We start from the raw sequence: 15,138 nt of genomic DNA on the forward strand, positions 1-15,138 counted from the left end.
TTCCTGTTGCACAAACTTTGAGCAGTTTAGATTATTCCTAATCTTAAGCATAGGCTATCTGGAATTTCTTAGTCCCGTATTTGTTTTGTGTATAGTCAATCCATTTTTTCCAGTCTCGTTTATATCTCTCATTTGAGTGGTCTTTAAGATATGCCGATATTTTAGCCATCTCGGCTAGGTTTGTAACTTTCAATGTCCATTCCTGAGTTGCAGGCAATCCCCCCCCCCAGCACCGCGCCACCAACAGTCCCGCCACCGCCATTAGGTGCAGAACCAAGTCGGTCTCTACCGCTGCAAAGTCAGCACACATACCCAGCAAAAATAACTGAGGGGAAAAAAAAGTTGTATTCTAAGAACAGGATGAGGGGAACTGAAGTTTGAGTTGATAGAAACCATGGTGAATACCATTGAATTAGTATCCCAGGGTACTAAGGAACTAGTGATTATCTTGCTGAACATCAGTGTATTAATTCTGAAATCTTGGAGAACTAGACAAGTTTGAAAGGAAAAGAGCAAATGTTATATATTTTTGTATATGTTTTTTAAAGGCAGTGGAGAGGAAACTCCAGCCAATGACAAGGATTTTCAGTCAAATATTGATACCTGGGAAGATTCCAGACCAAATCTTCAAGAACTCTATTTGTAAATCTATTCAAGAAATCTTAATGTGTCTATAATACAAAAGTATGTTTTCCAGTGTATTTATGGGAATCTGTGCAAATCTTAGAAAAGGTAATTAAATTAACTACAATTTAAATTAGGGATATTTAGTGAAAAAAAACTTTGTCATCAATTACAAACCTGCCATATGACATGTCTATAAAAAGACAAGTTCATTTTTAGGTTCATCAGTTAAAGTATCATTTCTATTGAAGGCAATCGTATTTCATCTTAACTACTGTCCGTAGTTCTGGATCCCACACTCTAAGAAGGATTCAGAGAAAATGGAACAGGACCAGCAAAGGTCAATAAGAGTGATCAGGTAACTGGAATTAAGTGCTACAGAAAGACATTATGAATGCTTAACCTCCAGAAGAGACTACTAAGGGGGAGTATAACAGCTGTCTTCAAATGCCTGGAATGATGTCACGGGGAAGGTCAAGATGAGTTCTCTATTGTGTAGGACATAAAATAATTGATAGAGGTTAACGGGAAAGCAGGTTACAGGAAGACAGATTTCAAAGTTTGACTGATGGTTAGAAAAACATTCCTAACAGAGCCAGGAATTACTCAGTGAGGTGATGATGTCTGCTTTGCTGCAGTATCAGTGTTGCAAAGTCAATGTGACAGGGATGACTAGGGGATCAGAATCCTGCTCCTTTCAACATGTCCTCTCTCTATATATCTATATCTATATCTATATCTATATCTATATCTATATCTATATCTATATCTATATCTATATCTATATCTATATCTATATCTATATCTATATCTATATCTATATCTATATCTATATCTATATCTATATCTATATCTATATATAGTGCATGGTGTGTGTGTGTGTGTCTGTCTCTCTGGAATTGAGTGCTATCTCTATCTATCTATCTATCTATCTATCTATCTATCTATCTATCTATCTATCTATCATCTATCTATCTATCTATCATCAATCTATCTATCTATCTTGCAAGAGAGCATGCTTGCCTGGGTGATCAGATGCTGGGCTTGTTGATCAAAAGATCAGCAGTTTGAGACCTAAGTACCATGTGATGGGATAGGCTCCCATTCCTGGCCCAGTTTCTGCCAACCTAGCAGTTCAAAAGCATGCAAATGCAAGTAGATTATATGTGTATATGTATGTGTATATGTATATATATATATTTTCACATATTTCTATTGTGCCTCCATAGTTGAATTCTTTATTTTGGAACCACAAGTCAAAACCCACCTGATCTCATTGGCTGTGCTGCTGCTGACAGAAATATAATTTAATTATTATGTCATTCAAATTCCCCCCCCCTCTCTGTCTGTCTGTCTGTCTGTCTGTCTGTGTGTGTGTGTGTGTGTATCTATATATATATATATATATATATATATATATATATAGGTCTTTGGTTATTCGTGTTTTCTCCTGCGTAAAATTGGAGGTGTCTTGGCGCTGTCAGTTAAAAGGAAGAAACAGCCGAGATCCCACATTGCTCCTGGAAGCACGAAGCCTGAAGATGATGAATGAGACTTTGTCGAAACATCGCCAAGACACCTCCAATTTTACACGGGAGAAAACCCAAATAACCAAAGACCTACATACTAACACCCGCGAAAACCTCAGAAAACACACACACACACACACACACACACACACACACGCACATGTTGTATTTGTGCTGATAAATAAATAAAGGGAGGCTAGTATAGATTTATTTCAAGCTATTTAGCTCTCATCAACTTACCCTTACTGGGATTCGAACCTGTGCTGTATTGCATCTTAGGCAGCTTGAAATATATCTATACTAGTCTCCCTTTATTTATTTATCAGCACAAATACAACACATATGTAACAAAAAGGCAACAGTAAAAATATTGGTTTCTGTCTTGATGGTCTCTTGTGACGAGCCGATGGACAGATAATGGAAGTAGTGAACTTCCTCCCATATTTGGGCATACCGGGGGTTGTAACTCTAAATATATGAAAAGGGGTGGGGACACAGATCTTTTCTGATTTTTTAAAAGCTCCCCTCTGAATGTGTTCAAGCAGACCACAGAAAGTCCATTATCTCAGATTTTAATTTCCAATTCCAGCAATGACCAGGCCATTGGATTCAACAGCCTCCTATATCTGTAATTCTACGATGTCCAGGAGTCAAGTTCAACTCCAGGGAGCATTTAACTTTTTGACCTGCAGCTCTGGCTGCGATTCATGTATACCAGGAAGAGATAGAAGAGATCATGACCTTTGGGGATGGAGACGAAGTAGAAGAAAAAGCTTTATGTTTGTCTACCATATATTGTTAAAAGCACTAAAACCCTACCTGGTTGAAAGAGAACAGTGGCAATCCTATTATTCTTCCAGGACTGAAACAGCATTTAAATCACCTCTGTGCCTGTGAACGTGACACTGTCACACCTTAAAAATAAAGCAGGTCAAGACTCATCACATTGTTTTTCCTATCAGGTTTCTTTCAGTTTGGCAATGGAAAAAAAATGGCCTTTTTTTTTTTCAAATTCTTAAGCTTTGGGGTGAAATTCAGATAGGTGGGATATGTCTGTATTTACAAGATAGCAGATTAATGTCTCTCTTTCATTGTACCATTCTCTCACCCAGATTCTGCTATCTTCTGATGTTAAATACTGAATAACATTGATAGATAACATCAATGGGAATCATCAGAAGGAAACACCTTTACTGAACTTTGATGTATTGGTCAGTGGTGGGATTCCAAATCTTTTCCTACCAGTTCTATGAGAGTGCACACGCAACACTCAAAGACCACCCTTGGTGTCAGCGCTGGTGAGCTGAGCTGTTTTTAGCTCAGCTGAGGTATGGCAATCCACTCTGCTGCACAAATCAGCTGAGCTAAAAAACAAGAGAATATAGGAGAGGGAACGACAGGGGTGGGAGAGACAACAGAGGTGGTATTTGCCGGTTCTCCAAACTACTCATAATTTCCGCTATCGGTTCACTCGAACTGGTCCGAATGAGCTGAATGCCAGCTCTGGTGTTGGCAACCAGGGAGCTTTCAGAATATTGGAAAGATTGATAGCAGAAGTCCACAAGACATTCATTACCATTGTGTGCCATCTCACAGCGATCCAAAATACTACCATTATGAAAGACAGCTGGGATCAGAATTTCTGTTGCTAAGCAAGGCAATGTGTTGTACCTGGTTTTATGACCTTTTCTGCCACGTTGTTAAGTGAATCACTGCAGTTTCTGAATCACATGGTCATTAAATGAATCCAGCATCTCTCGTTGAAAGAAAGAAGAGGTTTCTTCCTTTTCCAACCATAATTCCATCTTGCTAGAATTCTGCCCCATAGATCCGACAGGCCCACTGGTGCAATTCAGTCAGTTCTATCTGGTTTAGGTGAACTGGTAGTGGTGGTGGCAGGAGACTCTGCCCACCCGCCTGAATATCATCACGTCCTGTTTTTGAAGCTCTGTGCATGCATGGAAGGTTCTGTGCATGTGCAGAGGTGGTGCGTGTGAGCGAAGTGAACCGGTAGTGAAGGTTAGTTGATTTCACCCCTGCCAGACTTCCAGTGCATCTCTGGCTTAGTGTAGAAGTGTATAACTGGAAATGTGGGAGAAATGATGTAATGTAGAAAAAAGCATGCTAGTTTATGATCATACTGTAATGGGTAGCTATATAAATATGCTAAATAAATTGAGCATAAGGCATATTTCCATATTTTTCTATGACCCAAATACGCATCATTGCAGTCAGCATTTACTTTTGTAAACAACAACAACAACAACAATAGCAGCATCTCTCAGGTTCTTGATTAGGACATGAACTGTTACGTTTTTAGCAACCTCAGATTGTGAATTGAATGGAAGATTAAATCTATAATAATAATTATAATAACAACAATAATAAATAAATAAATAAATAAATAAATAAATAAATAAATAAATAAATAAATAAATAAGACAAAAGTTTGGTTCATTGATACTGCAATACCAGATGACGCACAAATTGAGGAGAAATAGCTAGAAAAAAATAATAAAATTTTGTGATTTGCAAATTGAAGTTGAATGATTATGGAAGAAGAAATCAATGGTTGTACCAATAGTAATATGAGTCCTTGGAGCAATACCCAAAGGGTTGCCTAGATACAGGGAAATTTTTAACTTATTAGACCTGAATATCCTGACTTTGCAAAAAAAATCCACTTACTCAAAACTGCCTATATGCTGAGATGCTATCTTAATATCTAGGTCCTTGGTTAGGATTTGAATTGTTAACTTTTTACCAGTCCCAGACAGTGAATCAAATTGAAGATTAACTACAACAATAATATAAATAAAGAAATGCTTTGATAAAGGCCTGTTTGCAGAATAAGAGTATATGCTTGACAGAATCAAGGAAACCATAGATATTCAACACATAAATAAAACCCATTCTGTAATTTTGTTGGTCATGAGCTCTTCTTCTTTTTAAAAGAAGAAATTGTAAATATAATTGATGAGGTTTTTCACAATGCAATAACAAAATGTAACAGATCTCTTTATGAGAAGAAATATCGGGAAAAGGAAATGGATAAATGAGGGAGGCAGCCATCACTCTGTGGAATTCTCCCTTCCCTTCCCGTCCCTTCCCTTCTACTTCTCGGGTTGTCTTCCTGTCTTCCTGTCTAACTCACTCTCAGTCTCTTTCTAAGCCAATCTTATTTTTGATTTATATATTTCAAAGCTTGTACAGCAAAAGGAGGGAGGGTTTCAGCAGTGGGGGGGTTAGTCTATTAAAATTCATCATGATTTCTCTTATTCTGAAAAGGAGTAAACAAGAATCCGTTTCCCTTAGTAAAGAAGTTGGCAGAGGTTTCAGGTTCATTGAGAACAGACACTGATGGACTCTTAACAAAATGTTTGCCAAAGAATTGAGAAATATCAAATTAGTTCTCTCTCTCTCTCTCTCTCTCTCTCTCACACACACATGGGCATGCATGTAAGTGTGCACAAGGGGTGGAGAGGCAGAGGGAAAAAGACTGGGACTGGATTTGTGTGTGGGAGGGGAAGGAGAGGATCACAAAGTTTTGTAGTGCTAATGAGTCACAGTTAAAACTGGAAAGTTATACCACTCCTATAATTATCTGACCAAGTAGATGTAATGGTTGTTGTAAATTGGAGGAAAAACATAGGTTGCAAAAGGGATTGTAACAGGAGTTGGTTGGCTAGGAGGCTGGGTCCAAAGTCTAGCATGACCTCTGATACCCTCTTTTCTCTGTGGCTGCAGGTTTGCTTTTCAGCGGCAGCCCAAGTTTTCTGGTGTGCCTGTGTGTGTGTGTGTGTGTGTGTGTGTGTGTGTGTGTGTGCAGGATCTGCACTCACACATACACTGCCTGTTGTAATTGCTGCCTCTTATTGCTCTCTGCACTGATTTCCCCAAGCCCAGGGGATTAAGCTTGCCAAAAGCCTCCTTCCCTTTGAAGCATCTGATATGGATACCAATGTTTTTGGTTACTTTGGACTCTTTACATGCACGTATCATGCCTGGCTCCATGAAGTCTATGCTCTGTGGAGATGTATAGGCACTGGTGGAAGCAAGCCAAAAAAAAAAAAAAGTGGGAAGAAGACGAAGTGTGTGTGCGTAGGGGTTGCTCTTGCTGTGGGAAAGAAACTGAAGAGTTATGTAATGGGTTTTATTTCAAGTCTTGCTCTTTACTATCTCAGATGTTTCCCCCCCCCCCCCAAGAATTGGAGATTCACTTCAAGCGAGTGTCACAAATGCAATCGTGTTTTCTAAGCTGTGTGGTTTTCTGAAATCACATTTGGAGAAAGAAGAGGGGAACCGTTTATTTCTTTCTGCTGTGATACTTTTTGTGTGTGTGAGCATGTGTGTTTTTCAAGTCTTGATTCCTGGTGATTACCTGAACTACTGTCTGCAGTTTTCTTGGCAAAGTTTTTCAGAAGTAATTCCCATTGTCTCCTTCCTAGGGCTGAGAACAGTGGAGGGATTCAAATAATTTAGCAATTAGTTTTCTGCTCTAATGACCAGCTGGGTATGCATGGCTTGGTGGTCATGTGACCATGTGGGCATGGCCAACTCAATGTCACTCAGATTGATGGGCATTTAGCTGTTACAATGTAATAAGGGTTATTACAGGGTTAACCAGAGAGGCAGTTTCTGTAAGCAGGGCAATAAAGATTAGTCTAGAAACAACACCAGAATGTTTCCTTCCTGCATTCCTTACAGGATTAGCCCTGTAAAGTGGGGGGAAAAAACAAAATAAGATTTCTTCCAACAACTGGTTCTCCAAACTGCTTAGAAAGGTAACAACCAGTTCTCCTGAATAGGTGCGAACTGGTTGAATCCCACCACTGGGAAAGTAACTGGCCCAAGGTCACCCAGCTGGCTTCAAGCATAAGCAAGGACTAGAACGCACAGTCTCCTGGTTCCTAAGCTTAAACACTACCCCAAAATAGGTTCTCCAACTTCGATGCTTGGAGGAATCAATTTGGTATCAGTGCTCTGCCATGGAGTTCCCACAATGTGAGTTCCCCAATTATCTTCTCCCTGCTTTGGGAATGCCAGCTATCGTGCACAAGAGTTATTCTGTGGTTGTGACAATGCCACTCCCCTGTCCTTTCCTTCCTATGCCCTCTCCCCTCCCCTAAAAATGCCAGGTATCCATTAGATTCCCCAGGCTACCTTATCAGGGAATAGGATTGAAGCATGACTAGATTTCCGTTTTTTGTTTATTTAAATCAAAAGTACATACCAAAGCTTTGGCTTCACTTTGGAGTTTAAATGGAAAAAAAAGTGGTGATTTGATGGTCAGGCAGCATTCCCTGATAGCAACACTCAGATTATTTCTTCATTTGCTTATTTTGCAAATTTCTGGCAAATACACATGTGTGAGGCAGGGTGAGCAGTATATTTTTCCTGTTTCTGTATTTGTTTTGGGTTCTGGATAGCGGTCTGGGGTCCTTTCACACACCTCCATTTAATACAGAACCTTGAGGAATATTGAAGTAATGTATGAATGAAATTTCTGCTGGAAGAGCAGAAGAGCATTAACTGGCCCATGATACATTTGGAGTGTAATGTTCTGGATTCTCAGCATCTGAGTTGGGCAGGGTTGAAGATGCTAACCTCCAAATATTGCAATATGATTGAGAGTAGATGTACAGGCAGTCCTTGATTTATTACAGTGCATTTAGGGACCACTCAAAGTTATAGTGGCACTGAAAAAAGTGACGTTTGACCGTTTTTCACACAGCAGTTGCAGCATCCCCATGGTCATCATCAGCGGTGGGTTTCACATTTTGTTACCACTGGTTCACCATGCATGTGCCCCTTCTGTGCATGTGCCTGGCCTTCTGTGCATGCACTTTGTCCACCCACGTGCCTTTTGTGCATGCACCCAGCCTCAAAAATATGCCTAAATAAGATGCCAGAGAGCCGGGGAGGGTGGGCTGGCCCACCTGCGATTTCTGCTACCGGTTCGGGTGAACCAGTCCAAACCGGCTGAATACAACCTCTGGTCATCATGTGATCCAAATTCAGATGCTTGGAGACTGACTCTCTCTCTCTCTCCATATATATGTTGTATTTGTGCTGATAAATAAACAAAGGCAACAGTAAAAATATTGGGTTTCTGTCTGGATGGTTTCTTATGACGAGCCAATGGACAGAGAATGGAAGCAGTGAACTTCCTCCCATATATACATACATACACACACACACACACACACATACATACATATATGATGGTTGCAATGTTTTGAGGTCATATGATCCCCTGTTGTGACCATTCGACAAACAAAATTAATGGGAAAGAAAGATTAACAACTGTGTAACCAGCTTAACAACTGCAGTGATTCATTTAACAACTATGGCAAGGAAGATCATAAAGGTGGGTAAAACTCACATCACAACTATCTTGCTTAGCAACAGAAATGTTGGACTTAATTGTGGTCCTAAGTTGAGGACAACCTGTAATATAATGCCACAAGGAATTTAAATGGCACCCATCTAGGATACAAAGTGTACTTCAACCCTTCCCATCAGAGCCACTGTGAATATAAGTTTTAAACTCCAATTGTGTGGGTGGTGTCTCCTTTTAAAATCTTAATCCCCATTAAAAATGTCCCCCAGTTCTTTCCATTTCACCCCAGGGAGTAGAATTGAAGGAGTTAAGTGGGCTTCCTGGATCACTACCTTCACTTACTGGAGTTCCTCCAACTGGGCAAAGGCCAAGCCATATTCTTTTCAAATCTTCCAAACAATGTCTCCCTACCATATTTATCCGTATAATGAAGAACTCATGTCTGAATAGTCTCAAATCCCTGCATGAGACCGAGCGAAGCAAACGCTACTCATTTTAACAGTTTCCAAGCATTGTGTTAAGACCAAACAATGCACACTTGAACAAGAAATATCATGGGCTACAATGCTAGGCTGCTGGTTCTTGTGTCACCATTTGCTTCAATACTGTGGCATTTCCCCCCCTAATGATCTTCTCACTCAAAATGGCTAAAATAAGGTTTTGAAAATCTGAGAGGTTTAGCTCAGATTGTTGCATTGAATCAGTTGAAAATCAAGCTTCTACATATGCTGCATATTAAGTTAAATCAGACTAACGCCCTTTTCTATGTTTGTAGGGAGATCTCACAGAGTCTCATTTAAAGGGACATTTCAGCACTGATTTTCATTTTTGTGAGATTAAAAGTGAAATATGTAACCACAAAGCTGGTTTATGTCATCCCCCATTGGAGCCAGCAGTAATGCCAAAAATTAGATATTTGATAGGTTTGTGAGAGAAACAGATGCAGAACGGATGCCATTCCCACAATTTTATCTCCTTCTTATCTTTAAGCTGGGAAACACACACACACATGCACACACACAGATACAATAATCTACTTGGAGCATTTTAGCCATGAGAAAGCCACAAACATACTTACAATAACAATAAAGCATTCCCACCTTGATTTAAAACTAATACGGCTCTGGGTGTAAAAAAACACCTGAAAATCAACTTAAATAAAAGAGAGAAGGAGAAACTATTTCTTTGATAGTAATTGGGATCTCACCAACTTGACCATAGCATTCAGCTTCCCACCCTCATTTTGGAAAGGTTGAAAACATAGGTTGGAAATATAAACCCAGGATGAGCAGCCCCCCACTGTATATGCATATCTCCAGCAAATATTTAAAAAAAAAAAACCATCCAAATCTCTCTCTCTTTTTTGTTTTGGATGCAGTTCCTACATTGCTATTCTCTCCTTTCCCCCCTTTTTATTTCATTCTGCCAGCTGTCTGCTAAACAAATATAGCCAGGTGGGGCTTACAACCCATGACTAAAAAACTCACTGGTGCAGCTGTCCAGCTCGCCCGGAGGAAGAATTCAGACAAATGGCAGGAATGAAAAAGAATGGATTTGTTTTCAAGAAAGTAGCTACTGTACCTTTCTTGATTCATTTTTGTTCCGTTCGTTAATTCCCAACCTCCTAAGATTTTGTAGCAGAACAATGGGAATCTCACTTTCAACATATTTGGTATGGCTTGAATTTCCTTAACATCTCTCTCTCTCTCCCTCCTTCCCTCCCTCCTTCCCCCCCCCCCATGTATTTGTGTGTTTATGTCTATATCTTGGCTGCTTTTTCTCCTACTAATTGTAAAAATAATCTGGTATCCTATGAGGAATTGCCAGTGAAGCATGCTGCACCTTAAGTAATACATTTAAAAAAATATTGCAGGTTTTTGAATACATAAGTAGTGAGGGTGATGTTTGCTATTGTATACCCACAATCTGAGGACTGAACAGGCTTCTTTGCATTGCTTCATCAATCGACCTCAACTGAGATTTTCTAGTCAGCAAATAAGTGCTCCATTTTCAGCATCTGTGTTGAGCAATTCAAGAAACTCTGCTGAAAAGAAGGGAATTGCCATCTGATCCGGATTTCAGTATAAGGGACTCAATTAGCATGCAACTTGCAGAATCTTCCTTTCCTTTACCAGTGATTAGTCTTCTTTTATTCTTGGGGTGTTTCATATTCCTTGAAATTGCCATAACTTCCAGTATCTCGTGTTGGTTTGCATTCATTTAAAAAAAGGACAGAAAAGTTTGTAGTCCTTAGAAGAAGTATAAATGTACTCAGTGTTTATCTGAACATGCACACATGCTCAATGTATAAACTGCAGTTGAAGTTGTCCAATTTGGCTTAAGGTAGCACAGAAACCTTCACTTTAAGTTGGAGAATTCAGACTATTTTCACTCCAAAGTCTTTAAGATAAACCTCAAGAAGCTGATGATCTAAATGGATACTATGAATCCAGTGGTGAAGCAACTTCTCAGAACAATGACTGCCTGGTTCGTCCCTCTCAGAAATTATATGTTCATAATTTCTCAGAGCATAGCAGTGGGATTAACTGTGAAAGAGAATGACAATGATATCGCATACCAAGTTGAGTGCTATGTTTTTCCTGGTGGTGATGGATCCATGGGTCAGTTCCCTTGAGTACCGTTCACCATGTTACACATCCCCTAATAGAAAGTGACTGGGAATAATATTAAATCAGGGTTCTTTCCCTTTGAAGATATGATATTAAGAGGAAAAAAAAGAAAAACTGCAAGGTGTCATCTGAAACCAGATGCGGAATTTTCTTTTTTTTAAAAAAAGTTTCCAATGCGATAACAGATTGGAGACTTGCAGAAGGAGGAGAGGTATAATGTCATGTATAATGTTTGAAATTGCTATGCCCTCGCTATTTTAAATAGATGCGGGTCTACAGTCAAACATGAATTTCAAGGAAAATATCTCTTCTACAGTTTTGGCTTGTACTTGTACACGTGAGGGCAAAGCTACCTACTTCCAACTGGGTTAAGGGCCGGACATAACTGCAGGATGTAGATAAGTACCATATATACTTATGGATAAGCCAAGCATTTTGGGTGCCAAAATATACCAGCCAAATCAGGTTAGGGCTCTCCACAAGTACATATGATAGGTTTTTTTTCCTTAGCTTTTCTAAAGCACCTGAATATCCCCTATATATTTGCAGATAAACCCATTTGAGGATAAGCTGACCCTTGAATTTTTAACCAAATGCCCTGGAAAAATGTGCCCCCTGCAGATAAGTCATTTGTGAAAATTAAAACATACAAAAATGTCTAGGGTTGGGCTTATCTGCGGATGGGCTTATGTGTGAGTATATATGATATTGTTTGACGTAGGCAGAGAAGCTCTTCCTTCACACATCAATTATGCCTCCCCCCCCACAAAAAAAAACCATGGCAGGCTGCAAATTGTACCTGCTTTTCTTTTCCTCGGGTGCCTGGGCTTTCTGCAAACAACATGAATGGGCCGATGAGAGATCAAGCCTCCATCTTTTACAGAGCTGTCATCTTCTCACTGTCAGAGACACAACATGGGTACAACCGAAGCACATGTGAACAACACTGACGTGGCTGCATTGTGTTATTCCCTTTCTCCCCGCTGTCTGATTGATATGTGCAAGAAAAGTAATGATTCGACAGAGATGGGAAAGGATTGGGAACTAGAGAGTTGCTTTTCATAACTGATGAGAATGACACGGTGAGGGGTCTGATTGAAATGAGGTAACTTTGTGGGGTCCCATAAACCCTTGTGCATTTTGGAAAGCTTTAGAGAGACTTTTTCTACATCTCCCCCCCCCACCCTTTACCTCATGGAAAAGGAATCTCTTGCTGTTCTATTTTCCATATTTATTCTTCTGCTGCTAATTTTATTTATTGATCAAAATTATTTATTCAATTATTTACTAAATAAATTTATTTATTCAATTATTTATTAAGCAAATTTATTCATTAACAAATGTATATAGCCTTCAAGCTCACACACATGTGACTCCAGATAGCTTCAGGTAAAGGCCCCCCTCGCACATATATGCTAGTCGTTCCTGACTCTAGGGGGGGATGCTCATATCTATTTCAAAGCTGAAGAACTAGCACTGTCCGAAGATGTCTTCATGGTCATTTGGCCGGCATGACTAAGTGCCGAAGGAGATGGAACGTTGTTAGCTTCCCACCAAAAGTGGTCCCTATTTTTCTACTTGCATTTTTACATGCTTTCGAACTTCTAGGTTGGCAGAAGCTGGGACAAGAAATGGGAACTCATTCCATTATGCACTGCTAGGGATTCGAACTGCCAAACTGCCAACCTTCTGATCGACAAGCTCAGCATCATAGCCACTGAGCCAACGCGTCCCTCCAGGTAGCTTACAACATTAAAAATCCACAACATAAAAACCATAAACACACACTCACCCCCAGCAGCAACAGTGGTCAGATCAACCACTTCATTGGCTCCATCTCTACTTGGGTCACACATCTTTATGGCCTTAGAAGAAAAACAATAAGATGGGGATTGATCCAGGGGAATAATGTTCCATATAGAAGGGGGTGCCACAGAGAAGGCCCTGGTTATGCATGAGAAACAAATAAGACCCTTGTTATGATAAAAAAAGGTTAAGAATGAAATAACCAAAGGCTATTTTTGGAAGTATGCATGTTAACTAGGTACATTATTACAGGTAGTCCTGGATTTACTAATACAATTGAGCCTAAATTTTCTGTTGCTAAGTGAAACATTTGTTAAGTGAGTTTGACTCATTTTATGACCTTTCTTGTCAGTTGTTAAGTGAATCATGGTAGTTGTTAACTTAGTCAAACTGTTAAGTGAATCTGGCTTCCCCATTGACATTACTGGTCAGAAGGTTTTAAAAGGTGATCACGTGACATTGGGATACTGCAACCGTCATAAATATGAGTCAGTTGCCAAACATCTGGATTTTGATCACATGACCATGGGGTTGCGACAACAGTCATAAGTATGAAAACTGATCATAAGTCACTTTTTATCAGTGCCATGTAACTTTCATTAAATGAACTGGTATAGATTGAGGACTATGTGTATTTTTAGTAACTCTGGAAAGTTTGGGTTTTTTTATGTAACTTGATGTAAATTTTCCCCTGTTGTTCCATACTTTATCCTTACTCTTACCTGCCTTTTGCTCTATTTACAGATTAGCTGCCTTTGATTTTTGCAGATGTTTAACAAATAGACAAATTTCAAGTTGTGTTTTTTCCTAGCTCAACTGAGTGGCACATGTCCTTGCTCTGATCAGGATATAGGGGTTGACCGGAAACTGCTGGGTGCAAACTAAGCTGGCAAGCTTCGGAGTGTAAGTTTCTAACAGTCTGAAACCATTACTCAACGCAGCTATCTAAGCAGAGTTATAACACAGAAGAATGCCCTTTACCCCATGACAAATGTGATCATTCTTGATTGTCCTTTTTTGCCCACAAATTTGAGATGGCCTGCTTCAAGAAAAGCTGCCTCCATTTATGTTCAAGGAGTGAGCTAGCCTTAGGGAACCAGCTCAAATTTTTTTGGGCGTTGAACCATTAGTAATGCCGGCAAGAATCCACCCCTGGTAGAGGGCACTACAATAGTTTACTTATTTGCTGACAAGGGTATGAATGACTGTAGACATTTGTGGGAAGGAGTGTAATTTATGCTGCTTTGAGCTCTTGGAGGAAAGGCAGGTGATAAATCTGCAAGGAGTAAATTTTAAGAAAGGTTGGGATTTCCTGGAACCTTTAGTTCCTTCAAAGCTGGGTTCCATCAGAGTTTGGAGCTCTCCTCTGTCCTTAAGATCTCTATGAAACTCCCACAGGATGCTATCAATCATTTGCTATACTGTATCTCCATCTAGGCTGAGCTAGAAATGGAAGAAAAATCTCAAATAGTTGACCGAAGAGACTAAATACAATGAAACAAGCTCATGAAATACTACCAAGAAGGCTATTATCCATCATTGTTTACAGAATTCAGTAACATTCTTTCTGATAGTATTGTTAAGGGTCATGCTACACTTGAAAGCAACACCAATTGACCAGCTGTCTGCAAGGGATATAAATCCTTCCATTCCCCACCATCTAGTCAGAGCTGAAGAAGTTTCTTGGATGAGAAGCGAAATGTCTTCAAAGAAAAAAACAAGAAAGTCCAAATGCCTCCTGAAAAAGTACACTTTTCCCTGTGAAATTATGAGCAGGGAGGTTTTTGTTCAATACCAAATTTGTGCAGTTAACTGCCTAGTTCCATGGTGACGAATCTATGGCCTCTCTGCGGGCAGGCAAGCCGTTGCCCCAGCTCTGCTCCACTGTGCATGCATGCACGCCTCCCACCAGCCAGATGATTTTCAGGTCCCTGCCATGCTTGCACAAGGGGTGGGACGCATGCCGGAGACATGCATGCATGCATGGAGTAGTATAGGGGGTGCAGTGCTTCCCCACACCCCATTTTTGGTCCCAGGAGGCTTCAGGGAGTCCTGTTAGGCCCAAAACAGGGCATCAGGGGGGTCGTGGATTCATGAGCAGGGGGCAGGGTATGTGGGGGGTTCTCACACACACATTTGCATTATGGGTGTGGGAGCGTCCATGCGCGCTTTCGCCCCACAATGACAAAAAGGGTTGCCATCACTG

This window comes from Thamnophis sirtalis, unplaced genomic scaffold (assembly GCF_051295495.1).
Source record: "Thamnophis sirtalis isolate CommonGarterSnake01/CBP01778 unplaced genomic scaffold, rThaSir2_p1.2 scaffold_1, whole genome shotgun sequence".
NCBI classification, from domain to species: domain Eukaryota; kingdom Metazoa; phylum Chordata; class Lepidosauria; order Squamata; family Natricidae; genus Thamnophis; species Thamnophis sirtalis.